This window comes from Oxyura jamaicensis, chromosome 8 (genome assembly GCF_011077185.1).
Source record: "Oxyura jamaicensis isolate SHBP4307 breed ruddy duck chromosome 8, BPBGC_Ojam_1.0, whole genome shotgun sequence".
NCBI lineage: Eukaryota > Metazoa > Chordata > Aves > Anseriformes > Anatidae > Oxyura > Oxyura jamaicensis.
This window is the reverse complement of record NC_048900.1, coordinates 18,654,988-18,681,577: the sequence shown is the minus strand read 5'-3', so window position 1 is coordinate 18,681,577 and position 26,590 is coordinate 18,654,988. Positions and strand designations below refer to the sequence as shown.

At 36.1% G+C, this 26,590-nt stretch overlaps 1 long non-coding RNA gene across 1 annotated transcript; it reads left to right on the top strand.

Moving 5' to 3' along the window:
* The first annotated feature begins 150 nt into the window (after window positions 1-150).
* Window positions 151-16,567, top strand: LOC118170422. The gene is made up of 4 exons (XR_004752706.1): window positions 151-249; window positions 13,454-13,518; window positions 14,608-14,899; window positions 15,746-16,567. It is a non-coding gene; the product is annotated as an uncharacterized LOC118170422 (long non-coding RNA).
* The last annotated feature ends 10,023 nt before the right edge of the window (window positions 16,568-26,590 follow it).

The window sequence follows — 26,590 nt, the reverse complement described above, 5'->3', positions numbered from 1 at the left end:
TTCTGCACAATGTGCTCTAGATGATCCTGCTTGGCAGAGGGGTTGGACCAGATGATCTTCAGTGGTTCCTTCCAACCTTGGCCTTCTGTGATTCTGTGCCCTTAGGCCTGAGGGGAAACAGGGCCTGTGAGGGGTGGGAGCAGAGAAGTGAAAGGTTCCTCCCCTGAAGGGAAGAGTGTATGTATAAAGGGGACTCTGCCTGAGCAAGTAGGGAAAATCTGGGAGAAGATGCATGGCTAAGCCTACAAGGTAATAGCAACTCAGAGATCTTTCTAGGGATCTGGTGAATGCTGTGTAGAGATCTTTCTAGGGAGTTAGTGAATGCTGCAGAGAGTTTGGGCAACCTTTAAAGCCACTGAAAGAGTGAAGGATTGGTCCCATAGGGATAGACTGTCAAGAAAAAGATTGGTTTCCTGTTTTATTTAATTTTTCCCATGTGGTATGTCTGAGCTTTCTTTATCTGGAGCATTTTCTATCTTACATATTTGTTGTCTTTAATTTTACAGCCTAGAGGCTGAGTGTTTTCTGTATGTATTTTAAGGGAAAATGGCAAGCAATTCCATGCAAATCTCTGGCCGGTAAGTGGTCCAACCACTAAGCTGCTTCGTGTTGTTTCACCTCCTGTAGCTAAGAAGTGAGATAATATTCCATGAGAACTTACTCTCTGAAGACACAAAGATGAAAGCTTCTTGCCTGAGGAGGGGAAGTAGGTTTCTCTGAGAGATGAGACTGAAAAGATCAGGAAAAGCAATCCTGATGGAGGGCAGGGTGGCTGAGTACGTGTAGGGGTCTCAAGAGGTGAGCAGTCTCTTTAAATATTACTAAGAAAACTAAATGAAATTATTGTACAAAGTACACACCTTCTTCAAGTGGTAGATGGTACTATGGACCATAAGCCATTCGACAGACATTTTGGCTTGATTCCTATCAAAACTGTTTTTAAACATAGAAAGGTATCAAATTATTCCATGTTGCGCTTAGAAAACACGGTGCAAAAAACTTGGCCAAGTATAACATCCCAACTATTTAAATTATTGCCACAAATTGTTTAACGGACACTTGTTGTCTGAATTAACGGTAAGTAAATGATTTAAGGAAAAGGAGGTTCTGTTCTATATCATTCCTATCACTTTATGTGAAATGTCCCTGTCTTGTTATATTCTAGTGAAATGCTGTTATGTTGCAAAATATTCTAGGCAATATCACGCAACAGGACAATTGCAATATAAGGAAAAATGGGCTTTAGATAAATCAGTCCTTACTACCAAGGCTGTATAGCATTATTACAAAAGGAAACCTCTTTCCTCAATTACAGTGAGCTGTAGCTCATCCTATGACTCTTCTCTGCTTGAATGTGCAGAGAGAAACATCTGCATAGCCTTTGCTCTGCAGAGAGGCTCCTCTGAAGGTGCCCCTTGCATACAAACCGAACCCTGGATGTTCTCACATGTCAGTTAACATTAGCTGGGAGCCCTACCTTAACTGCTTATTCTTTGAAATAAGCTCATGCTCTGTTGAGAGCTAAAGTGCCTGAGGGAAACTTCAGGAAGGAGGAATTAGAATCATAGAAGCTTCCTTGAAGCAAGGCAGCTTGTGAGGACAGCAGCTCCTTCTTACAGGGGGTTATGTAGCTCAAGCTCATCCTTGCGAGTGAGTCAGTTGGGCTACTTGGTTTTATTTTGGCTGCTATATGGATTGGCTTTGTGTGAATGACTATCTCCATATGCTGGCAATATCAAAGGTAAGTCTTGCAGCTAGATATCTTCTAAAGAGTAGATGCTGTTGGTATATGGAAAAAACAGGCCAGATGAGCATATCTCTAAAGAAATGTGCTGGAGAGCGCACAGAGCTGCCTGGATGTGCCAGGCCTTGTTTGTGTGATGGATATGAAGTATATGTGACATTTTTGTTAAAATACCACTCTAGGTAACCCTGGAGTGCATATGATGTTCGTATTCATGTTTGGAAACATTTGTGGCATATTTCTGTGCAGAGGGGTCATCAAAAACTCTGTTAAGGTCTTCAATGGTCACAGAAAGGAAAAAGTTAGGGAAGGAAAAGGGATAAAGGAAGAGTTTTCTTTCAGGTGTTCTGTGTTTTATAGTAAGAACAGGCAAAGGGTTTGGAGATTCATTGATGTCTCATTTTAAGGTAACTACGGACTACAGAGTTGATGTATGGTCTGTTAAGAAAAAAGGAGGAGGAGCAGTTGTGGCAAGGCTCACAGGGGCAAGCAAACTGAAAGTGAGATGGAAAGCAAGTGAGATCACTCGGGCTGAATTCAGCAGCAGAGAGAAGTAGCTCAGGAGGGTCCCCTCCAGCCCTACTGAGCTGTGATCACTGCAGTGTATCCTGTTTAACACGTGTGTGTACATAGACCCAGTAAACTACATGAGAGTTCAGTCAGAGGTGGAAGATCATGTCATCTAATAGGTGAGCATCTCTGTCCTGCTGGAATAGCCATGGGATGGTAGAATCTTAATCATTCAGGTTTACCAAGCCAGTGTTTCTTGTATCTCTTTTTCATTTGTACAGCTTCCTGTTGTTCAGTTTTCCTTAATAATCCACCGATTTGGGAGTTACTTAATCTTTTCAATAATAGTTGCAAAAATAGGACGGATAATTCATTCTTGAGCACAAAATAGATCACATTTTCTTTGCTGGATGTGGGTTGTTCTGGTATTTAAATTTTGTTAGGAACACAATATATAAAACCCTTCCCTCTGTATTGTTTGGCATAGGGTACCAGCGGATCCTGCATTCTTCCACTACTAGAGAAACTGTCTTGGGGCTTATGATTTATTTTTTTCTAAATAAAACATGTGAATAGTTACTCATGTAAATCCTCTACTTTAATTATTGATGGGATTTCCATCCTCCTAATATTATACCTAAGGCATCTTTCTCTGTTCTTTTGTATTTATCACTCTGTGTAGTACAGAGAGAATACACATTTCTGTCATTTTCCATCTGTATGAAATATCATCAAGTGTTGGTCAGCAAGGGAATAGTGACAAAAAAGCATTGGCATCTGTTGACAATTTTTGTTTTCCTAGCATAAACCTTTGTTTTGTTTTTGCTTTAGTATTTCAATTAATTGGTCAGCCACATAACTCAAATATTAGTTTAAAATAATGTTGAGTTTATATGAGTCACCAGTTTAACCTTATAAAGTGAGGCATCTTGTCACTGACTTTACAAAAGTAGACAAGCATGAAATTAATTTTATATATTAGCACTAGGTAAGCTTGTGGCTTGCTAACATTGGTAGGAAATTTTACTAGAATTGTAATATAAGGCTGTGGGGATTTTCCCCGCTTCAGCTAGGTAAATTTCTTCAGCAATTCAAACCTAATAACTTATTTAAATAGGGTATCTAAATTACTATACTGGGACTTCTTAATCTAATTCCACTCTCCCTTCTTGTGTGTGTGTGTAGCTGTGATAGAGAATATATTTTTGTATACATAATATTATCATTATGTGGTTAGATTGATACCAAGTTGGCAAGTTTAGACTCACTTAAGAAATTTAGTCTCAATTATAGAAAGCTTATTTTACAGCTTAGATTAGACTAAAAAAGTAGGGAGATGTTTGTCCACTATCCTGGTATTTGAACTCCTGTTTTAAAGCAAATAAACTGCTAACACATTAGTGCTCAGGATATTCTTCAGAAACAGCCATTCTTCACATGGATATTCAAGAAGTAGGTTTGTATTCTGAGACTGATTTCTACACAGTGGATAGCTGGGTTTATCCTGACACATGTAGCAGTGGTTGATTCAGATTCAAGCCAGACTGCATTTTTACACCAATGTATTTCTACCATGGTGTATTTTGATAATGTCTGCCTTCATCCTTCAGCAATGAAGTAAGCAGGGCAAAGTTTAACAGTAGATCAAGAAGTACTTGTAACTTGCTACCGCAGTGCGTCTTTGAATACTTAATTACAGTACATAAGGACTTGTGATAGGTTAGGCATGGTACTACACAGCTTCTAATATAGTTGCATAATCTCATCGTTTCTTTTGAAAAGATAAAGTAAAATATCTTTTTCTGCTTTTCAATGTAAATTAGAGTTTTAAATGATGTGGCTGTCATTTGAATATGCTAATTATGCTATATTATTTTACAGAACATTAGACATGCCTATAAAAATGTGTCTTAAGTTATAAGCTTTTTGATTAACTTGTTGAGACTCAGTATTCCCCAGTACTTGCTTAAGACTTGTAAATGGCATTCAGAGAGGTGGCAGAATGCACCTGCCATTCTGACCGCTGGTGACCTTCACTCTGAATTAACTGCAAAATCCATGTCAGACAGTTAATTGAATGAAGCTGTGAACTTGTAAGTGGTAATGGTTATGATTAGTGTATAACATGCCATAACAGTAATGATGTAATCTTGGTCTCAGGAGACTTAGGGTTGAAGTCATGGGGGTTTTATATGCCAAATTAAAGAGGGGATAAATGACAAGTGGTAAGCTTGAAAGGGGGAGAGAGGGAAAGGAATCCCTCATCTCTTCTTTCTAATGATAAAAAATATTTAATTGAATTTGAGAGGTTGGTGAACTTCTTATTCCCATCAAAGTACTTCATCTGTCTTTAAGGTAGAAAGAACTGTCAGCAATCCTTTCATCTGGGCTAGGAGAGGTATTTGTCACTTGTGGTTGGATGTGAGAAGTAGCATTAAAATGTCTGGATTTTTCCATTGTTTCAGGGACCCAGAGAACACTCTGGGCTCATTATGGCACATTCTGTGTAATGTATGTATGTTAGGACTGGCTTCTATGCTACTTTTTTGTTGGTGACTTTCATAGCCATTACAGTAACAAGATTAGTGATGCAAAGCTGCTCATGCTTTCTTTAGACTCTACATTTTGTATACTAGTGACAAATATGAACTGAGCCACCAGAAAAAGACTTGGTAAGGATGATGTGGGTATATCTAAACATACCCTGCATGCAAGGAGAAAGAGCTTTTGTAAACTGGATAGATCCTGCTGGGCTTTTAGCATTGGAGCCCACAGATAAAAAGGAACTTGTCTTTTGTGAATTTGCTTCTGACTCCATGCCCTGTTTATATGCTTGTTAGAATATGACATCTTGCAAATATACTCTACAAGGCATGTTGCTGAACCAATAAATGAGAGAAATGAAGCCTTTCATGGCTGTTGTATCAGGCCAGTAACCAGCCTTCTTATGAGCTGAAATGGAGTATATGTCCAGAAATGCAAAGTAAGGCTTTTCAATGTGCTGCCAGTCTAGTTTAAGCATAACATTCTCAGTTTAACAGTAGTTGTACTAGTGAATCACAAAAGTGTTAAGTGAATTTCAGAAATCTTCATATTTACACTTAAATATGTAAGTTATATTTAACATGATCAAATTATGGTAACCATGCTTAACTAGAGTTTATGCTACTTGTTATCTCCAGAGTAAGGAAAGATTTATGCCTTTCTGGAGATGTTACTCTCAGCACTTTTTTAATAGTGCGATGATGCATGTAAAGGACATACCATTCAGGTAATTCTACGTACAATTTTTAGAGGTTTTGAACTTGATTCCAATTTAATATTCCAATCCCAATCATGTTAAAATTTTATACACCCCTCCCCTCCCCAAACACCTTTATTGTCCAATATTTGATCCAAAAAAATATAAGGTAGTGTGTGCTTGTCTATGCTTCCACAACTAAACTACTGATTTTTCCTTTTTCCTTAAGTCATTACAGTTTTGTGAGGTCTTGTGCAACTTCTAATGCAAGATGCTAAATAGTCTACTCTCTGGCCTTGTTTCTAAATGAAACAAGAGTAGTGCAATTACACTACATGTCTTTGAAATCTTCCTGTCAAATTTCCTGGAAATTGACACATTTTCATAAATTATGGATGGAAAAAGTCAGTTAATGAAGGTCTTGTGATGCAGGTAGAAGAGTCTACTGACAGCTACTTGGAGGGGAAGTTTGCATGGAACCTGTATTAGGCATCAGAGAAGCCATAAAGAGAAAACATTTAGAGATGTCCAGGCCTGTGAGAAGCTTCAGTCAGGACTTGTCTTCTTGGACATCCCAGTTGACTATTCTGTAGAAATCCAGGTTGCCAGAACATAATTGTATTCAGTGGGTATGCATATTTGTGAGGATGCCACGGCCTTCAGTCTTAGAAAGGTGAAATTCCTGCAAAGCAGAAGCTGAACATATTATAAGAGCTTGGGAAGCTGAGTGCTTATCAAGACTGGGACTAGATGCCTTGCAGCCAAAGCCAAAAAGATATTTAAAGGAAAATGGTTGCCTCAGGACAAAACTGAATGCTTGAAGAAACTTTTCAATTCTTTAAATTACAAGATTCAAATGACCTTTCAAAAAAGATTCTGAGACAGTGTCAGCTGGGGAGTCAATGCATGGGTACCTGTGTCCAGGAGTTACTTCACTTTGGGTCTGTTTGGGTCTGTATGAGCTCATGCATATATTTAAATTTCACTTCTACAGCTTCCAAGTCCTTTTTGTATGTTCAGACCAGCCTTTTGGTTTGTCTGCTTTATCAGCAAACTACCACGTAGGTAGTTATCATGTGGCTGATAATTTTTCTAATATTTAAATTTTACATCATATAGATATCTATGTAATAAATGAGAATGGATGGTCAGTGTAACTGTTAAATGCAGTCAGCTGACAGCTGGAGAGCCTGCATCTCAGTACTGATCACATTAATGAAATATCTTTTGATGCTAATATCCTTGTCCTTAGGACAAATGTCTGTATTTGATAAAGTTCATTTTAAGTTAAATATCCATCTCTGCACTTGAATTTCAAGACAATGTGCTCCTGATTCTGCCAGGCACTGAGCTCACCATGTGAAGTTCTGCTGCTGTTGTCATCAGTGAGAGTTGAGGGCACTCAGCACCTGGCAGGAATTGGCACTTTGATGGCAAGCAGGGATATTGCAAAACAGGATTAAAGTGCACTTGCTGACAGAGCTGTTTGAAGAAGCTTTCAGAGCACCTGCCCATGCTGTGCATGACTCTAGACTTTGCTATCTTCCCCTCAACCTCATTAGTACCAAACTCATTCTCAAAATTAAATAAATAAGGGGCTATGACAGTGCTATTTATTTCCTACACTATCCCTAAATTATTCCCAAGTAATAAAATACAATATCTTGCTGTTCTTTCTCCCAGAAAGCAACTAAAGGAACATGGTTCTAGACACTTTGCTTTCCCCTTTCTCTTTTGTTCTGGGGCAGTAAAAATGCTCAATTTCTTTAGTTTTCATTAAAATTTAGTTTGCATATTTTCTAATCAAGAAAACAGACAGGAAACCAAGTGAAATTCCTAGTTCAGATTTTGCTTGTTTTCTGCTTTTGTTTGTACTATATTTTGGTCATGGCCACTATCATATTAAATCAAAAGGGACAAGAGAACAATACATTCTATATAGTTGGAATTCCTCCCTACCCTTTGGACTTATCTTTGAATTTAAAAAAATGTATTTCTTTGAACTGACAGGTGAATTCAAATTTCTAGAGGCAGAGAACATTGACAGGGTAATTGGTTTTCTATAAAAAAAAATCAAGATTGAGAAGAAACCATGCTATAATAAGTGAAACTATCTGGAGGAAGAAACATGAAAAGTGAAAAATGCATATCTTGTGCAAGTCACTAGTTTGCTGTAATGATGAATCTGTAGTTTAGGAATATTTCATTCATTTTTAATGAAAATTTCATATGCACTGTATTTTTGGTAAAAGGCTACTAGAGATGTCTATTCTCTATAGAAAAAAATGTCTTGCACTAATGACACAGAAACGGATGAATACTTCAGTCTGTTGTGATGGTTATCACTGACCTCAAACAACAAAATGGGTACTTCCCAAATTAACTTTAATTTTCACTAGCAGTTCTTCCTCCCTAGCAAGAACCGCACCCTTTCCACCCTACCAAGTCATACAGCCACTCTCCATAAAACTCTCCCAGCTGAGACTCTTACGCCCAAATACAGATTTAGTAAATAAGTGGTTTACCTCTGATATCTGGACATCTTCCATGTAATCTTCATATTGTAACAAAGACTAAAGTAGACAGAATAGGGAGTAATGCAAGAGGAAACCTCCAGACTCGAGAAAGTCAAATTTCTCATACAAAGTGCTTTGGTTTACAGTATAATTTTATGGTACCTATACAGCCTTATTTAGAAAGAGTGATCATTCTTTGTTTCACATCATTTGTGAAATTGCTGGTGTGTGTGTGTGTCCACTGACTGCCTCCATGGCTTTCCCAAAGTCACTGGATAACTGCTAGAATCAATTTGATTTAAATTACATGCATAAATCTAATTATCTGCTATTGTTTATAGAAGCAGAGCCTGAGGGATTTAACAGATGGAAAGCAAAGTGTGAAGTAAAGCTTTGAAGTGGGTGGTTCTGTTCCACTGCCCCTCGGTTTTCAGGTGTTCAAAAGTACAGGAAATTAAAAACAACAAAAAAATCACTGTGAATCTCACACAGTAAATCATTGTCAGGCTTCTGATTGGTTCTTTTTATTTTGTTCTACAATGCTAATTGGGCTACAAATTACTCATTCATGACTAGAGATTATTGAATATTTGAATTAGAAAAATATAATTGTTTATATACCCTTTCTGTCTCTCTTATTTCCTGATATTTTTAGTGGAGGAGAAAAATGAAATTTTAATTTTTACTGTTTCAGTAATTACTCTTTAAAAGACTTTGTCACTATTTTCTGTGTTCTGATTCTTTCACAATATCATTTTTTTGTCTCACTTGTGTCTTTCACTGATGTATATAACTTCAAATTCGTCAATAAGAGCATCTTGGGGATTATTTTCTAATAGAGTAAATCAGGAATAATTCAACTGAAGTTAATTTAAAACAGATGCAATAGGCTTGCAAATCAAAACCTTTTTCTGTACTGTATTATCTTTCTAACAAAGTTGTTGTTCTTGTTTTTAACTACATATGTTTATTTCATGTTTGCTCTGTGTTGATTAGATCTCTCTGGATGCCTAAGACAAGCCTACTCAAGACATAACAGGAGCAGTGCCTATGAGCTCAACGGTTAATAATTTTTTTTTCTAGTCTTGCTGATTATGTCAGGTCTTGTACCAAGACTTTTTCTGCTACTAGTCACAACAGTTTTAGACAGAAATGCATTTCTATTTGATAATGCTCAATTAATAAGTTCAGACTTCAGAGTATTAAAAACTCATACTGTTTATATGCTCTTCTCTTGCCTTTCTCTGAAGTTTTGTTTGCCCTCAAACACTGTACCACGAACACTTTCATGAACTTTCCTGTAAATTACACTGCTTACTATTCAGAGCTTTCTTTGTTCCTTACCAACCTTTGAAATTTTTTCTTCCCCAACAGACTAGTGTGTAGTGCTACAAATTACAGTGCTCATAAGATGTGCTGTTTCTCTTTTTTAGAGAAGAATACTTGACATAGAACACTAATGTATGAATCTTAAAAGGAGTACTGTATTTGTGTTTTTTCTCTTCCTGCTTAGAGAGGTAGATGTAAAACTGATACAGGGAAGATGAAAAAGAGCTGGTCAGCTGCTCTGGTCACTTACAGATTTTGAAAGTTCTCTGAACTTCACCATTCACTTGTCCATGCGTTAAACAAACTTCTGTTGTTCTTAAACACTTAGGAAGCTGTTAACAAAAATGAAGTAAGTCATTGCTCAGAAAATGTCTGTAATGCTTCTAGCAAGGCTTTATCTTTATGACACTAACGATAATCCCTTGTGTAATTAACTGTGGAGTGGTTATGCATGCAGTATGCAGTCCATGACAAGCCTCATAGAAAATACATCAGTATTAGCCACAGGTGAATTCATTTAGAAAGATTAATGACTGCACCTGAATTTTAATGCCTGGAAAGGGATGGAACACTGAATCCTTAATTAAAAAGTTGAATGACTGGTATGGTTTGTTTAACATCGCAAATTTCAATGGGAGATTTTTATATTCAAATGAAGTCTGCAAAGGAAAACTTTCGTTAGAAGGTGGTGAAGTAAGGGTGAAAAGCAAAAATGTTTTATGTGCTTTACTTTATGTAAATCGATACATGGATCAGTAGCTTTGATATGGATCAAATGAAGTATAATTATGACTCCTCTCTGTTTACAATGAACATAGGGCAAAGAATTCTTAAGAAATGCAAGGCATTGCTACACTCCTACCAATATAAAGTTAGATGAGAAAAAGCAGTAAAATTGACAAGTAATCTTATTCTTTTCTTAATGAGATGGTTTCTTCTTCATTATTATTTTACAAAATTTTTAATGAAGAGAAAGTAATCTTGAAAAATACTGTAACAATCCCATTTTCAGAAGATGCTTAACTCACTTAAAAAAAAGGGGGGGGAAAGAAAAAAACTCTGCTTTCAATTAGTAATTAGTTAGAAGTAATTCAGAGAACCACCATTATCAATGCAAACAGTGTCTTTCAAAAAAAATCTTACATTTTAATATTTAATAAAAAGAGCGGCTAGATTTTGAGAGGAATAAATAATTGAAGTCAAATTCTCATACCTGTTCAGAAATGCTAACATAAGGAACATCTAAATGTACTGTAGCTACACTGCCTAAAATACATCTTTAAAAACCCTTTGCTGACTGCTTTCAGTTGCTCTTAATCATGGGAAATGTATTCTAAAAACTGGAGCCCTGGTAGAGCTTATTTGAACAGCAAAATGGATCAGTGTTTTCAAAAGCAAGACTGAGATGTTCATCTACTGACCTCCATAGATACTGAAGGTCAGTTGTTTTGCTGTCTTATTCCTAACAAATGAGAGTCACCCAAACTTTATTTTTAATGAGATCTTTCTCTTTAACTGCTGTATGAGACTCTCAGAAAACAAGCTTTCAGGCAAAAACAAGGAAAACAGCTACTCCAAGACTGTCTTCCTAATAACCTAATTATATTTCCCATTGCTCCACTTTTATCCACTCAGAAAAAGAACATAGACCAGAAATTTTGAGATGAGGGAGCAAAAGAAACAAAATCAAAAGTCAAGGAAGGGGTGCCAGTGATTTATCCTGGGAAACGCTTGTGACTACCACTCACAGCCATAGTGGAGCAGATTGCGATGCTCTTTAGCTGCAGCATGCTGCCTGCTGTACTGCTTTTACTGCCAAGCAGAAGCATGGCTTTATTCTTGACCAATTTCCAAGGAAGCATATTTTAAATGAGATGTCACTTTAAAAAAAAAAAAAAAAAAAAAAGCCTCCCTCCTTGTAAAGGGATGATGCATTTAGAAAGCCGTGTGGTGTGTGTTTTTGTGCATGTATAAACACTCAGTTGGTTGCTCCCATAAATTACCTACAACATTTGCCAGGACATATAAAAAATCATCCGGTTTTCTATGTATCCATTCTGTAGTTTTATATTGACATATAGTTTTCAGGTTTATCAAGCAGTTTAAATGCTTCACTGAAAAGGAATATGTATAATGAACTACCATCCCCAGTTTAATGTTTAGCTTGTTTATTGTTCCATATTTCCAAAGTCTCTGCTGCAAAACAATCACTGGCATATGAATTGTAAATATTTTTGCTACTCATAGTTTAATTTCCTGGAAATAAACACTGACATCAGAGGATAAAAATAAATCTGGAAAGAGATGTTAATACTTCACAATCCTTGTCTTGATGAACTTGAGTAATCCACCCAGCAAAAGTCAATCGCAGGATGCGTCTTTGGGTTAAAGCAATGAGTTTGCTAATACCAGTTAAAAATCAGTTGTAAAAGGTGTTATTAAATTTGTGAAAAGGAAATGCTGATTGACAGAGCAGGTTAAGTCCTTGGCTCTCCAAAATATTTTGCATAAAATGTCAGCTGATCTGGGCAAACATCAAAAAGTGCAGCAGTTGTATTCAGAGTAGAGGCTTACCTAATATTGCTCTCTGGTATGTTTGGGACTCGATCCCAAATCAGTAGTATTTCTGTTGTTGATTTCAGTGGAATTTGGACCGTTATAATCTAAATAAATAAGATAATATAACATTCTGAGCCAGATATTAGTTTTCTAACTTCAGCTTTTCATTTTTAAGAAAGGTGGTCATCACAGTAGATGGCACTAGAGTGAGAGCTCGTCTCCTGGTCTTATAGATCCCACCCCTTTCTTTCATTCTTTGGACAGGAAATGACTTTGGAAGTCAAAATTTGGCTGGATAAGAAACTGGGCAAAAATAAGTTGATTGATTGTGTTGTGTTTGTTTGTTTTCAATGTGTGGGTTTTTTTGTAGTTGTTGTTGTTTCTTTGTTTTTAGTATGCATTTTGACATTTTATTCATGCAGTCTTCCCCATTACCATTCTGGGGATTCCATATGCTCAGGAGGAAACAAGCTATTGACAAGCATTTGCAATATACTTTATATCAAAGGTTGCAGATGATCAATAGGATCATGCAGATTCCCACTTTAGTACATAGGGACACACAGACAAGACACCCCACCTCTGCAAAAACAAGCATCTACGCATCCCCAACGAACTCATCTTCTGAACGAAACAAGGGGCAGGTTTAACATGAGCACTCTGTCTTCTTTGATTTTTTTGAAAACTCCATGGAATCTGCTCAGAAACCTTTTTTGTGTGGCTGTTGCATAACTATAACCCAAGTGATACTTTAAGGAAGAGAGAGAAACAGCTTTATGCAGCTTATACAAAGTCTAGAAATCAAAAAAGTCTCGGATGGTTGATCTCCTTAAAGGAGTGGTGCATACCCTCTTCAGGGTGGACTGCAAGTCCCCAGGTACACTGTATATCCCCACATCTGCCCTCATCTCAGCCTGTTTATCCAGAATCCTGACATGTGCATTTCATTAGTGGATCAGATATGAGCCTCTTTCTTCGCTAAAAGAAGGAATATAATGACTTTCACCAGAAACTGATCTCAGTAGTGTATTTTGGTATTCTCTAGCACAATGCGAACTTTTTAACACAATTTAGAGTTGTGGCTACAATTGCAGTATCTAAAGGGTGTATGTGAAACAGTTATGTTTCTAGAGGTAACCACTTTGAGGTTGTTATTCCAGCTACAATTTGATATCCATCTTCAAGAATCCAGTGCCTAAAGAAAATATAAAATAGAGCAAAAGATGGGCTTACCTGGGAAAGTAGGAAAGAAAGAACATGTGGCTATTGTAGGTATGTTAGGTGTGCTTTCATTTTTGAAATGTTTTGTAGGCTTGGAAAAATATTGGGTACATACGTTAAAGAAGTCCCTATGCAAGTATAACTTGCACAACCAGTATTTACTGAGTTGATCACCATCCTCTGCTACTGAGCTACTGACCTTAGCAATACTACAAGAATCCTGTATTCACACAGATAAAGTCTTCCCTGCAACTTCACCAATATATTAAGGATAAACAGACTTTACTTCAGCGTCTGGCATATGTGATTCATATCTGTCTATTTTTCATTCAGGTTCCTCTTTCCACCTCTCTTTGGACAGTGATTGCTTCTCCTCCATTTCTCCTGCTGTGTGCCATGTAAGTGTTCAAGAGATCAGTTTATTCAGGAGAGAAAGCTGACAGTGAGTAATATCCAGGAGAGAACAGGCTTATGTTACCTCAATTAGTCATGAAGTACTATGCAGAAAAAATAAGAAATGTAAAGGACTTACCTAAGTCTGGAAAAATGATCCTCTAGATTAGACTAAACCATAGAGAAGATACTGTTACCCTTTGTATATTGTAGTCTACGTGATACCGGTTGGGGAAAAACAACAACTGTGTGACTGATACAAACCTGCTTTTTAACACTTCTCATTACATTTATATTTCAGTTCAGAAACTAAACTTAAATTCTGATATTATCTTAATTATTGTGGGGAAAGCGTGAAAAATATATTTTTGTATGTGTAAAAACAATATAAACTTATTAATATTATGGATAAGTATCTGTGACTAGCACACTGGTATTATACTGAAGGCCATCTCAGTATCATTCTTGTTCCAGACTGTTTGTACAGTTGGTATCAGAAAAGCACATGGCTAGGTATTACTGAAAAATAAATTATTCTTACAAAGGGTGAAATTGAAGTAAGCATTGCCAGAATGAAATGCAATTTTTCAAAGATAAGTTACTCTTTAAGATCATATAGTTTAAGAAGTGTTTAGGGTTTTCTTTTTTTAAGAGCTGTTGCAGATTTAATATTTCTTCCATAATAGACTGTGGAAAAAACTATAGCACTTACTGCTGAGCCATTTATCATATAGGTTCAATATCTATTCTGTATCTTTTGTGTACCATTAAAATTCATTGCCATTTTAGTAGAAATTGAGCATTACAGAAAATAAAGAACAACATTAAGGCACAAGAAAAATGTCAAGCGTTATGTAGATATTTATTCTATATGTGTATGTCCTGATTTTAAACATTAAAATAAGTTCTTGGCCAAAACAGGCTGCTGCACAATCATATGTTTTATGTGCCAGGTTCATGGTTTTCACATTTAGCATTAATACTCAGGGATTATGCAGCTGGAGAGATTGACCGATTAACAACAGTGCTTTTGTATATATGGTGTTAAGGTGAAACAGTCCAGTGACAACTGTATTTTTTTCTTGCCTTTTCAGCTGTCCACACTTGTGCAATAAGATCAATATCCTGTCAGACTTCATCATTTGTCCTCTTCAGTATCTCATTGTGTAAATCTGCACGTCTGTAAATCAGATGTTTTTATTATTTAAAAAAATAATAATTAATTCCTCATCACAGCAAAGATGTTGTTGTTACTGTGTCAATCCAGCACAGATGATGAAGTCAATAAGGGATCTCTGGTATGCTTGTACCTGGCCAGAAAAATTAAAGTTTTAGAAGTTAATGCCACCAGGACAGTTGAGGAACACAGCTGCAACATAGGACCTGGTAACTTATCTGTTTTTTAAGACTCAAGGGGGATGCATAAGGCTGTGTCTGTTATTTCTAAAATGTTACTATGTTTGATTCTCCCTCATGTACACACATTGCTATTACCCTTCAGAAATTCCATTTGAAAATACAATAGCAGGATTCTGGCATGGTTGATCAGGACTATCTAAACACACCACCAGCTTTACTGTTTGTATACTGTGTTTGTCACTGCGATGTGGGACCTGTGATATTTGCAACCTCCATAGTCTAAGCTTTCTTTGAAAAGTAGTTAGCAGCACAATGTGATCCCTGAGCTTGGCTTATGTTTGTTTTTATCAGTATGCAATAATCCACTCTCACAGGATAGCTGTGTGAGCTGCAAAAGTGTAAATGTTGTTCCTGCCTATGCCCTCACTGGAGGTGCTGAACTAGTTATTTCTCCTCTGAAAGAGCAATGAATCTGATAGTTGTCAGCAACCTGAGATTTAGATGCTAACTTTTCCCCTTGTGTTGCTGTGTATTGATCTCCTTTATCCTAATTTCTGTTTGTTTGGTTTTTGGTTCACTGTCTTCAAGTAAGCTAATATGTTTAGATTTTCATGTATACACATGGCTCTGGTATAGCTTTGTGTTTGCTTTAGGATGGTAAAGTTCAAGAGTAATCAAGACGTCTGTTACATGGGGTAGACTCCCCATTATACACACATCCCTGGGATACTGGAAACCTTTGATAACTGGAGCCTCACCATTTCTTTTTTCCCCGTGAAACCTGGAGTTTTTAAAGTAATAATAATAATTAAAAAAAAGTAATAAAGCAGAAAAAAATGAGTAACTTAGACATTGTAGTCATCTGTTTTCTAGGATACCAAAAGTCTCCCAAGTCATCTACCAGTCTCCCTCCAATGTGGCACCTAATTGCTCCAGATCTTCCCTTGGGCTGGTGCATCATTCCCCTCTGCTGCTTCCAAAAGCTGTAAAGGTCAGTAGGATTTTTCCTTCTCTGCTGTCACTTCATGCTAATTATCCCAGCAATATAAAATAAAAACCAAGAATGGAGAACAAGTAAATAAATAGAATAGTCTGAGTATCCAATAGGAGAAAAAAAAATGCTAATAATTGCTAGTAAATTGATGGTAATTGCTAAAATTCATAGCAATTTGTTTGCTTTCATAAAAACAAATTACTAAAATATGTTGCTGTGACTTACATGTCCTATTTCATCTCACTCACTAAATGGTTATTGCTCCACACTTTAAAACTGTTTATATACAATTCTGTAACAATCTCGCTGTATGACAAACTCGCATTAACATCTCTAACTTGGTGTTTGGAGCATTTGCACTCACAGAAGGTCTGTCTAGAAGGCCTCAAAGATCAATGAGAAATTTTTCTATTACTTTCAATATGCTTGCTGTGAATCCCAAAGTGAAAAGTAGCTTGCAGGGAGCCTGGATATTGAGCAGGCTGGTACACGCAAGTAGGAAGTGCCAGACTGCAAAACTCTGGGAAATGTTTTTGCTTCCCAGCCAGACTGCTGAGGCTTCTGCCTGTGGTCTCTTGTGCAGTTGGGACTACCAAGCATTAAGCAACAGTGACATCGAAGGTCTGACCTCCAATCTAGCACTTTGGCTGCTACAATATCTCTATCGCTTCACCCCAGACAAGTGAATATAAAATTATAAAAAATATTTTTTTTAATGCACTTTAGTAAGCATTTTTTTTCCTTTTAAATTCATAACATATGCTGTGCCATGTATTTTTTTTTCTCCTCCACTACTCTCTCTCCTCTCCATTCTCTAAGGGAAGGGAAATTTTAACATTTTTTCCTCTGCTGTGCATGAGAACGCCATTCTGAGTCATGCTGTCAGTCAAAGCTCATCATTCCACAGTCAGCCATATCAGCCTGATCCCTCCACAGAGTTCTGACTTTCTCAAAATCTGAGAACTAAGGTTGTCAGCCAGCAAATAGCATCAAATTCCTCATGCAACATGTTGAATAATGAAATGCATATACTTTGCCTCTTTTTCTGGCTTCTAAGTTGTCAGCAGTTCGTATGCTTCTGTGATGGAAGTCTCAAAAACTTCCATTAATTATTATTAGTCCTGGTCAGAGAAACTTAGCTGGAATCACATTTCTCTACAATATGCAGCTCTGTCAACACATTGCAAAGTCAGTTCTAATTTTGTCAGAATAAGTTTTCAGTCAGAAAACATGGAATATAGTTCTGTCAATGTTAAGGCACTTTTTTTTTCTGTTTGTTTCAAAATGTTTTGCTTATAATACTAAATTAAAAATAATAATAATCACTTTTTTGGTGAAGTAATTTACAAAGTTTTCAGTGAGTGAATTTTAGAACACTCGGGGTTTTGGTTGTTTGGTTTTTTTTGTTTTGTTTTGTTTTTTAATTAAAAATTATTTTATAAGATGAAATGTCAACATATTATCCAGGAAACCTCAGTATAATACTAAGCATAGTAGACGCTAACATGTATCTCAATGAAATACTTTGTTCTAGCATCTGCCACACATGTCAATCACATATCTAATGTTTCCTATGTGATCTAATAAAAAGTAGTAATCTGGGGATAACTAACTTGATAGAATGCATTTTCAGTTAGTATTTTGTTTAATATATGATATAATGGGGTATTGTGGATCATAAAAGGAATGCAAATCCAACTACCTAATTAAGCTAAATAAAGAACAAGGTCGCTGTCTTTTGCAGTGAAACCCAGGTAGCCACCAAGTGCATTTAAAGATCCTAAAACATCTCAAAACTTTCAGCATTTCTCAACCTTCCGTATTTTGCAGTGCAAATGTTTAAACTAAATATTTCTGTACAAATAGCTAAATATACGCACAAGCATGTTAACACACTACACACTAAATTTTACATCCAATTGAGGTTGAGTGACATCTAGATCTTTAAAAAACTTCATGAATAAAGATTTTATACTAATCATTATAAATTCAAAATAAAAAGTGAGAAATATAAGAACTGAATATAAGTAGGGAAAGTTTAATAGACATTAGTTCCTTTCTTTTAAATGAACAGGTAGCTCTTCTCATGCTTTTGTCAGTTTGCTTTTTGGTGTCATGCGTGTTGCTCTATGTAACTTGCTGTGCAATTGCTTTTAAGCACTGTCTTCTAGAAGGGTCAGTGATTTCCATATCTTTACAACATACCATCCACAACTAACAATTCTTGTGAATGTTACCTATTAATTCAGTAAGCTTGGATCTGCAAAACAATGAAAGCCATTGCTCTGATTTCCTTCATGTTGACCCTTCTCTTCAAACAAACTGCATTTAGTTATTCCTAGCACTCCAGATTAAGATCTTGAATGTTGCTACCCTGTGAGCAGTTTTAATGGGGGACTAGTTCAAAACCTAGGTTCTGCTGTCGATTTCACTGACTTGAATGAGCCTCCTTGAAAAGCTTTGTGCTGTTCTCTGCTAAATGTCCTTTAAATCTGTAAAATGTTTGCACTTTTTTTTTTTTTTAATGGAGGTCATTATAGCTGTTTGTTAATTCCACTGGGAGGATCAAATTGTGCTCTCTAAAGGCAGTGTAAGTCCACTGAATCAGTTTGAATTGCTCTGAATTCACCCCAGATAAATGCCAAAAGAATTTTTCCCCTTGGATTGAAATGGCATACTGTTAAAATGTGTTAAACTGGAAATCAGAACTCCAAAAGACAAATAGTTAATTAGTACATGGCTGAATATATAAACTAAATAAATTATCCAGGACATATTGTGCCCAAAGAAGTGGTGCCAAGCATAGCTATTTTGAAAAGCTGTCAAATGGAGGCGTTCAGTGGTTTGCATAGCAGATATAGACTGCTGACTGCCTCCCCCAAGTCTGGCACTGTTGGTGCTACGTAACCTTAATTGAGATCTGCTTCCTAACCCTTTTCTCTCTTTTGCTATTGGCAGTTGCTTCTACCTGTAAGTGTAGGAAATTCCAGATGTGGTAACTTAAAGCTGCAACCTACACTCCCCAAAGTGATATGTGATAGGAATACTTAATATTGAAAGTCCTTGGAAATATTAAAAATAGTAGTGGTCATTTCTTCCATGAAAATGAAAATAAACCTTATTTTCTAAACTGAATGAGACCTAGTATAATTGTATGACAAAGTGAATACCAGACACATAGCACCAAAGTGTCTAAAACATAAAAGCCAAACAAAATATCCAAGTCTGTCTATTTTTCTCCTCTGTTGTTGAAACAGTTGACACGTGTAACCAACCGTATGTAGCACATCTGCATTCCGACATGGCCTGTCTCTCCAAAAGTAATTGTAATATTAATTGTGAGAATGATGAAGTCTGCTAAGACATACATACCAATGATATGAGTCATCAAAAAATACATCCAGCTGCTGGACTGTTCTGTTTGTGAGAGTCCTGGGGCTGGCACAAAGCAACAGTTGGGCCTTTTATCTTTTGTCTTTTTTTTTTCTCCTTCATGGACCATGGGTCATAATTCTGTTTTGTCCTTCTCATCCCTAACTTCAAGGGATAAGAACAACAATTTCACCAGAACATCACAAAACAATTACAGTTTTGGGTTAAGTTTGATGACTCCTGTTCTTTGCACCTTTCTGAACTGTGAAGTGGAAACATTTCTGCTCAATTCTGTGATGCCACTGCTCCCTGCTCTAATTTCTCTTCTCCCATGATCTGCCCTTTTACCAATGCTTTCACATTATGTTGTGTAAACTCCTTAGACTATCTGATTTGTCCTTAGGATGTATTCAGCATTTTGGTTTGCTTTAAAGAATATGTCGATGAAGAAGATAGGATCTCATCACCTACCATGAATGCTCAACAGATACTTTTGAAAATCTCATTTTCAGAGTTTATCTCCTTTTTTCAGATTTTTCCCTGATATACTCTCACTGTTATTAAGCAAAAGTGCAAAATGAAGTGTTCCCATCATTCCCTGTAACTGCTACAAAAATTCTTCCAGTAGTAAGGTTTTCATTTACATTTTTAATTCATACTGAAAAAAAAATTATTTACATATTTTGTGGTTTTGTTTAAATGTTATTGTAAGTCACAGTCAGTATATAGTGCAGTATTCCTTGGGTAACATAGGCTTTTAACTGTATGACGATGCTTAGCACTGGCATTCATTAAAAGCAGAATGCATCCACTGATTTCTTATGTAAACCTGATGACACAATATATCCCACTACTAAAATAATAGTAATGCTGGATCCTTAAACTCTGTAAGTTGAATGAATTCTCTTGAGGCAGTAGTGCATCTGAACTATTCATTTATTTTAACAAGCATATAATTTCTTTCTTTCCCTATTCATGGTCAGTTAGGTATTTCTGTTTTTTTTTTTTTTTTTTTTTTTTTCTAGTGAATAACAGTATCACATATAACACTTAGTGTGCTTTTTTCCTTGTATTTTTTATGTGAAATGAGAGTGTCTTTTCTTTAAGGATATGTCTTTTCTGCAAGTTCACAGGGATGAGACTTTTATAAGGTTACCAAAATCGGAAGACTTCAAAAAGAGGAAATGGTATTTCTCATACTGAGGACCTGACAGAGAAGATTGGTGGTTTTCCGTAAGTGAGCTGCTTGACTGAAGTCAGATAGTTACTTAGGTCTCATTACGTGTGGTTAGTTTGGCTAAGAATAGACACATTCAAAACCAGACATCAATGTCTTAACAACCACTCATGGGATAAACAGCTTCTTTCTTTAAGCCACTTAATTTTTGACATCAAATTAATATTTTATTATTCCTTAGAGCCACTGACATGGTCTTTATGGTTTTAAGATGTGCAACACACCATATACGCAATTCTAAATCGAATCCTACAAGTCCATTGAGAAAAGGTGCTAGAACTAAATATTTTAGTTTCCAGTAGAAGTAATAAGCTGTGTATAATGTTGAAATAATTTGCTTTAAGTGAGAATGAGCAAGAGAATAAAAATATAAATAAATACACATTCTGAATTACTTACCTATATTAGCTTCTGTTTTCAGCCATAAATATTTAGTTTGAAGCTGTTGATTGAGTATATAAAATATATGCTTACCACTAGGAGACTAAAACATTTCATATTTCACATGAGATTTCATAAAGGAGACAGATTTATATTTTTTTTCACTGATCTCAAAATTATCAGTTGTTTTTTATAGAAGTTCTTGCATCATTTACTGAGTAGGTATTCATAGCTTTATAAACCCTTTCCTTTTTCATCGGTCATTCAGAAATAAAACATTTATGAAGTCAAATGTTTTTTATCATGCTCTGATTCATACAAGCATGTTGGTTAAATTCGTGATCCTTCAGTCAAAATATTTTTTTCATAGTAATTAATTTATACCTTTTAATAATGCAGCATAGTTGAATTAAGAAATAAGATGGCATGAATTCATAGACCACCACAGATCAATATGGAAAAAAAAAAGTTTCAAAAAAGGTTTTCATAAATGAATTATACTTTCCGATTTTTATTTATTTTTTAATTCTTGTTGGGTATTTTTTCTGGATTATTATAACTACTGGGAAAAAATATATACTGCCACATATAGAGCAATGATTACATCAAAAAAGCAGAAGGATAATAAATTCTTTGTTCAGAAATTGGTTACAACATGCCAACAGCAAAATAAAGAATTATACTTAAAATTTTTCCATATTTAATACAAATTAGGAGGCAAATAATTAGCAACTTTGAAAGACTGGTATTGAACATGCTCTTAAAATTAATTTATATACATCTTGGAAATTTTTCTACACGATGCTAAGAGCACCCGCGCTGATATTGATGCATTCTATGAAGAATTTGGCTAGATGTTTTTCAAAATCCCTTTATGTCTCTGTAATAGGTACTTCTGTAATAAGCCTTTACCTAGAATTTACATGGGTCTATTTCTGTCTGGCTCCCAAAACATATACAAGAACTGTTCATGGCATTATATTGGCATGCTGTGAAGCAAATCACTTTACAATAGTCTGGAAGTATATATATATTTTACGGAAGATGTGACAGATACACAGTATAGCTTTTCTATCAAAAACATGACAGCACAAAGCAGATACCACAGTGTTAGCAGTCATTAGCAAATACCTGGATTAATTTCCATATGGAGGGAATCTGATTATCATGCCAGCTTTCTACAAATAATGAGCAGACTGATTACAGGAAGGCACAGAGGATTACAGGAGAATGACCGTATCAGAGCAAAAAAGGTCGGAGAGGTAGAAAAGGAGAGGGACTTAATCTGAGCAGAGTGGAAGAGGCCAAGTAGGGTAGGGTGGCTCCATCAGAGCATAACAACACAGGCCAGTAGCGCTGGCTATGGGAAGGGGAGTGAGAGCCAGCTCTATCAGGAGAAAAAAGAGGAGCTGAGAAGAGCAGTTCCTTTGATGAAGAGTGGAATGAGCCAACCTCTTTAGAGGGAAGAGAGAATCAGACCATGCTCAGCAGAGAAGAGAATTGTAGAGCTACAGCACTTAAAAAGCCTGAAATCAATATTACTTGATTGGAAAGAATTGTAAGCATTATGCCAGAAGAGGCAGATTTAGGTTGGAAACAGGGTTGAAAACCATGAAGTACTCCATGTGAAATAGCCTAACATGCGGTATACGGTAGTGAGACACTACTATAGAAAAAGTGAGTGAAACTGTAAGTTATAGTGCTCTTAGAAATGCGTGTTGATCAATGCTACTAACAGCAAGATTGGTGATTCAACATGTGTCTCTTAGTGTATTTACTCTTCATCAGTATTTCTGTCCTCTACTTTGTCTTCCAATGATATATTGAAAAGAGGAGACAGGTAATCACAGAACTTTTCAGAAATGATTTTGAGGGAAATAAAACCTAGTAATGCTTTCCATTCATTGCAAAGCATGATGTAGAAAAGGAAAGTGAGGTGATTGTAGTAACTGTTCAGTCACAGACAAATGGAACCAAGCAGTAAAGGTTTAAGGTAATTTATTGATGTATGTTAAAGCAAATATTTTCTATTTTAAACCTCCGAAGTTTGTAATAAAGTGGGAGGTAAACTCTGTCCTTTGAATGATGAATTTGAAATCTGGGACAAACAGATAACTCTGAATATGTGCTGGAGAGATGCATCTTGCTTTCTGTAAAATAAGAATTCATGGAACAGAATCAAAATAAACATCTGTGCTTTAATTTAAATTTTATGTTATTTTATCAATTTCATCATTAGCTTGATGAACTTCTTTGGGCTAGATGACCAGAAAGCAGTTCCTAAAGTTAAGATGATGCATGGAAAAAGGCCTGTCATAGACTCACGTGTTCCTTTTTATATGTGTATTGTAGACTTTTTGTGTGTCTTTGTGGCCAGAAGCCCCCTGTAACATCTTATTGAAGACAGATCAGTTGCTGAGAACTTGAAGGTTAATTCTTCTCCCCACCCCCCCAAAAAAAAAAAATAAAAAAAAATAAAAATAAAAAAGAATAATAACCTGGTGTTATGTCCATCTGTTAACTCCTTAATTTGCACTTTATTCTGGGTAAAGAGTTGCCTCATCGATCCCTCTGGAATAAAAAATGGTGGATGTTTTCCTACATATTCCTCTCCCAGAGCTAGATATGTGGTTAAGGTAATGATTAATCCCTGAGTATTCATAAGCCTTTCTGCATAATCCTGATCTAGGAGTGACAGTAAGGAGGATTCCTTGTCATGGAATGATGTAATGCTGAGGAAAATTAGTCACTGTAAGTCCCAGCACAGTAATGTTATATTAAAGAAAGATAACCACAAGAAGAGAAAGTCTTACAGTGACACAGCATTTCTATGAAAGCCTCTAGGTTACAGAAGTAAAGTGTTTTCTTCAACACCTTGTCCATGCCAAGCTTTAATAACACTGTGCATCATGACACTAGACAGATCAGACTGCGTTTGCATTATTCTCGTACCTTCAAATCAGACTTGCAAATCCTGACTGTACTTGATAACCTCAGTTTAAATATATATATATATATTTTCTAATTCAATAGGGACCATCCATTACAGGCAAATCATTTTCAAGAAATAGGATATGATTTGCAATAAATTAACATTCCTGGGAATGAGTAGTGGCTGAATTTCTGCCAGAGAATGAGGCTGCCCTGGAGACTTATATCTATTCTATGTGATGCTAAAGCAGGCAACCATCTGATGAAGTTTCCTTTTGGCCCATGTCTAAAAATAATGGTGAAGTCATTACAAAACACTCAAAAACATATACTTAAAAGTCTGTAAGGAAAAAAAAAAAAAAAAAAAAAAAGGTATCCCAAGTATGTATAGCAATTAGCAACAAAAAAGACACAGAAGAATGAAAAGTTCACTTAGTATAACATTTAATAGAAAATAAGCAAGTAGGGAACACCGAGAGTAAAGAAAGAAACATGATAATATATAAAGTGCCCTTACCCTATCTCGATATAAATCTAGCCTGAAAACTTTTCTATTTGCATGGACTATTCAGGCTTAGCTTCCTCTTTCTCCATTTTATAAAGGACTTTGAACTGACTGCTTGATGTTAAAAGCAGTATATAAATTGAAACTGCATTATACTTCAGAGCAGATAAAGATATTGCAAATGCAAAGAAAAAAATTTTAAATGAGACACACTACAGCTGGAAATGCAAACCACATCAATCCAATAAGTTTTTGTTTTTTAGTTCTGCCAAAGGAAGCAAGAGGTCAAGGGGGAAGTTTTAAAGAATATACGAAGGGATATGAAGCAAAATGATAGAGGATGGTAAAATAGCTGAACAACAAATGAAAGCACATTCTGTCAGATGAGTCCAAGAGACCAGGCAGGAAGCCAGCAAATATGGTTGCAATATTAAAACAAGGGATGAAAATCATCAAGAAAATTAGAGACACATTAAATGGCTGTATGTGGGGAGGGAAAGGGGCAAAAGTAAGTGACACAGAGGGAGTCATTGGATGAGTGCATAAGATGTATTTTACAGGGCATGAAGAATGGTCGTTGTTTGTCACAGTTCACACAGGGCTATCGTAAGGGCATTCTAAATATCAGATAAAATTCTGGCTATATTGGAGTCGATGTAAGTTTTGACATTGACTCTGACAGAGCCATTTCATTCATTAAAGAAGGACCCACCTCAGTGAGGTGGGAAAAAATATATATATATTATTGTACAGAGGGGAAACTTGAACTCCAGTAGACCTAGGGTCATATTCTGTAAAGATTTGTTGCCTCTGTAAGGTCCAGAGGACTTCAAATTTTAACAGCCATGTGTCCAGCATGCAGAATAAGATCTCAAAACAAGATTAAAGTGTTCAAGTTCTCACTACAATATTCAGGTAGAATTAGTAGAGTAACTTAAGCATGCTTCTTCAGAAGAGAACTGCCTTGAGCTATGCCACCAGGGAAAAGCTAGACATTGAGAAAAACTTTGGGCTTCCCCAGCCGTGCCTGGCCAAAAAGCAAACAAGCAAAACAAAAACAAACTTTTCTTTTTTTTTTTTTTTTTTTCTCCAACAAACTCTCCTTCATTAAAAAAGAAAAGTAGCTAATGGCAGAGGAAACATTCATCAGGTTCCCAGTATGTGGAGGAGAAATATCTTAGGAAATAGTAAGTCTAGCTTGTAACCCAACTCTCCAAATTCAAGGTAGGAGGGAAACAACTCCCTGGCATAATCATTTATTTGTACTCCTTGAATGAACTGTGCACAACTTTTTGTCTTTACAGAGGGATGCTGGAGGACTTGTTGAATACATTTCACATTAAGCAATTATTGACAGAAAAAAACCTCTGAAATAAAATGCTGAGAATACAATCTAAAACACTTCTCCCTTTTCACAGTTGAATGCCCTGCTAAAATTAAAAGCCATTCTCTCATTTTTCCTGCTGCTTAAACTAGTCTTGCTTTATTTGCTGCTTGCATTATTTGTTATGACATAGTGTTATCAAGATCAGAGATGTATATTTATTTCAGACAATCTGGTAAGTTCCTTATTGTAGTGGTTATAGCTTGTAGCTCCTGATGTGTGGAAACTAATATTGCTTAGGTACATAAGCACTTCCCTATCTATGTTTTTGTTTCTGATGGTGTTTATAGAGATTTACCATGTACCATAGCCACCAAAAGCATGGACACAATGCATATCTATACGATCCTAAAGATGTTACAGGTAGGAAAAAAAATGGGATTTTTGCCTTGCAAGATCACAAATCAGAAGAGGTTTTAAGCGTTATTGTCACTTAACCTTACCTGAAAATAAGGCTTATTTTCAGTGTGTAAAGCTTATATAGACATTCCTTTTGCAACTGGTTGGACTCTGCTTTCAAACTCTTTTCAGCCAGCTGGAGGCTCACTCTGTTTCCTGTGAAACAGGGACTACGTAAGTACTTCACCACATACAAAATCACTGAAGCTTCTAATTCTGAAACCTTAGTAAGCATCTGCATGATCTCAGCTGACTTTGGCTGAAAATAAAGAAGCAATAACATGGTCTGTCCCATTACCTGCGCTGCAGCTGCAAGGACGTAGCTGTATCTGGATGCAGGAAGGATGTCTTCTTGTGCCTTAAGCTTCTTAAACCAATTTATAAATGATGTGCTTTTGATCTCCCAGCTTTCCCTAATATTTTGCTTAATGTGCTAACCCTCCATCTTCCTTTCTGTTGAGACTTTTCTCATGACTATTTGTCCTGGAGTCTGTCAGTTTCTCCCTAGTCAGCTA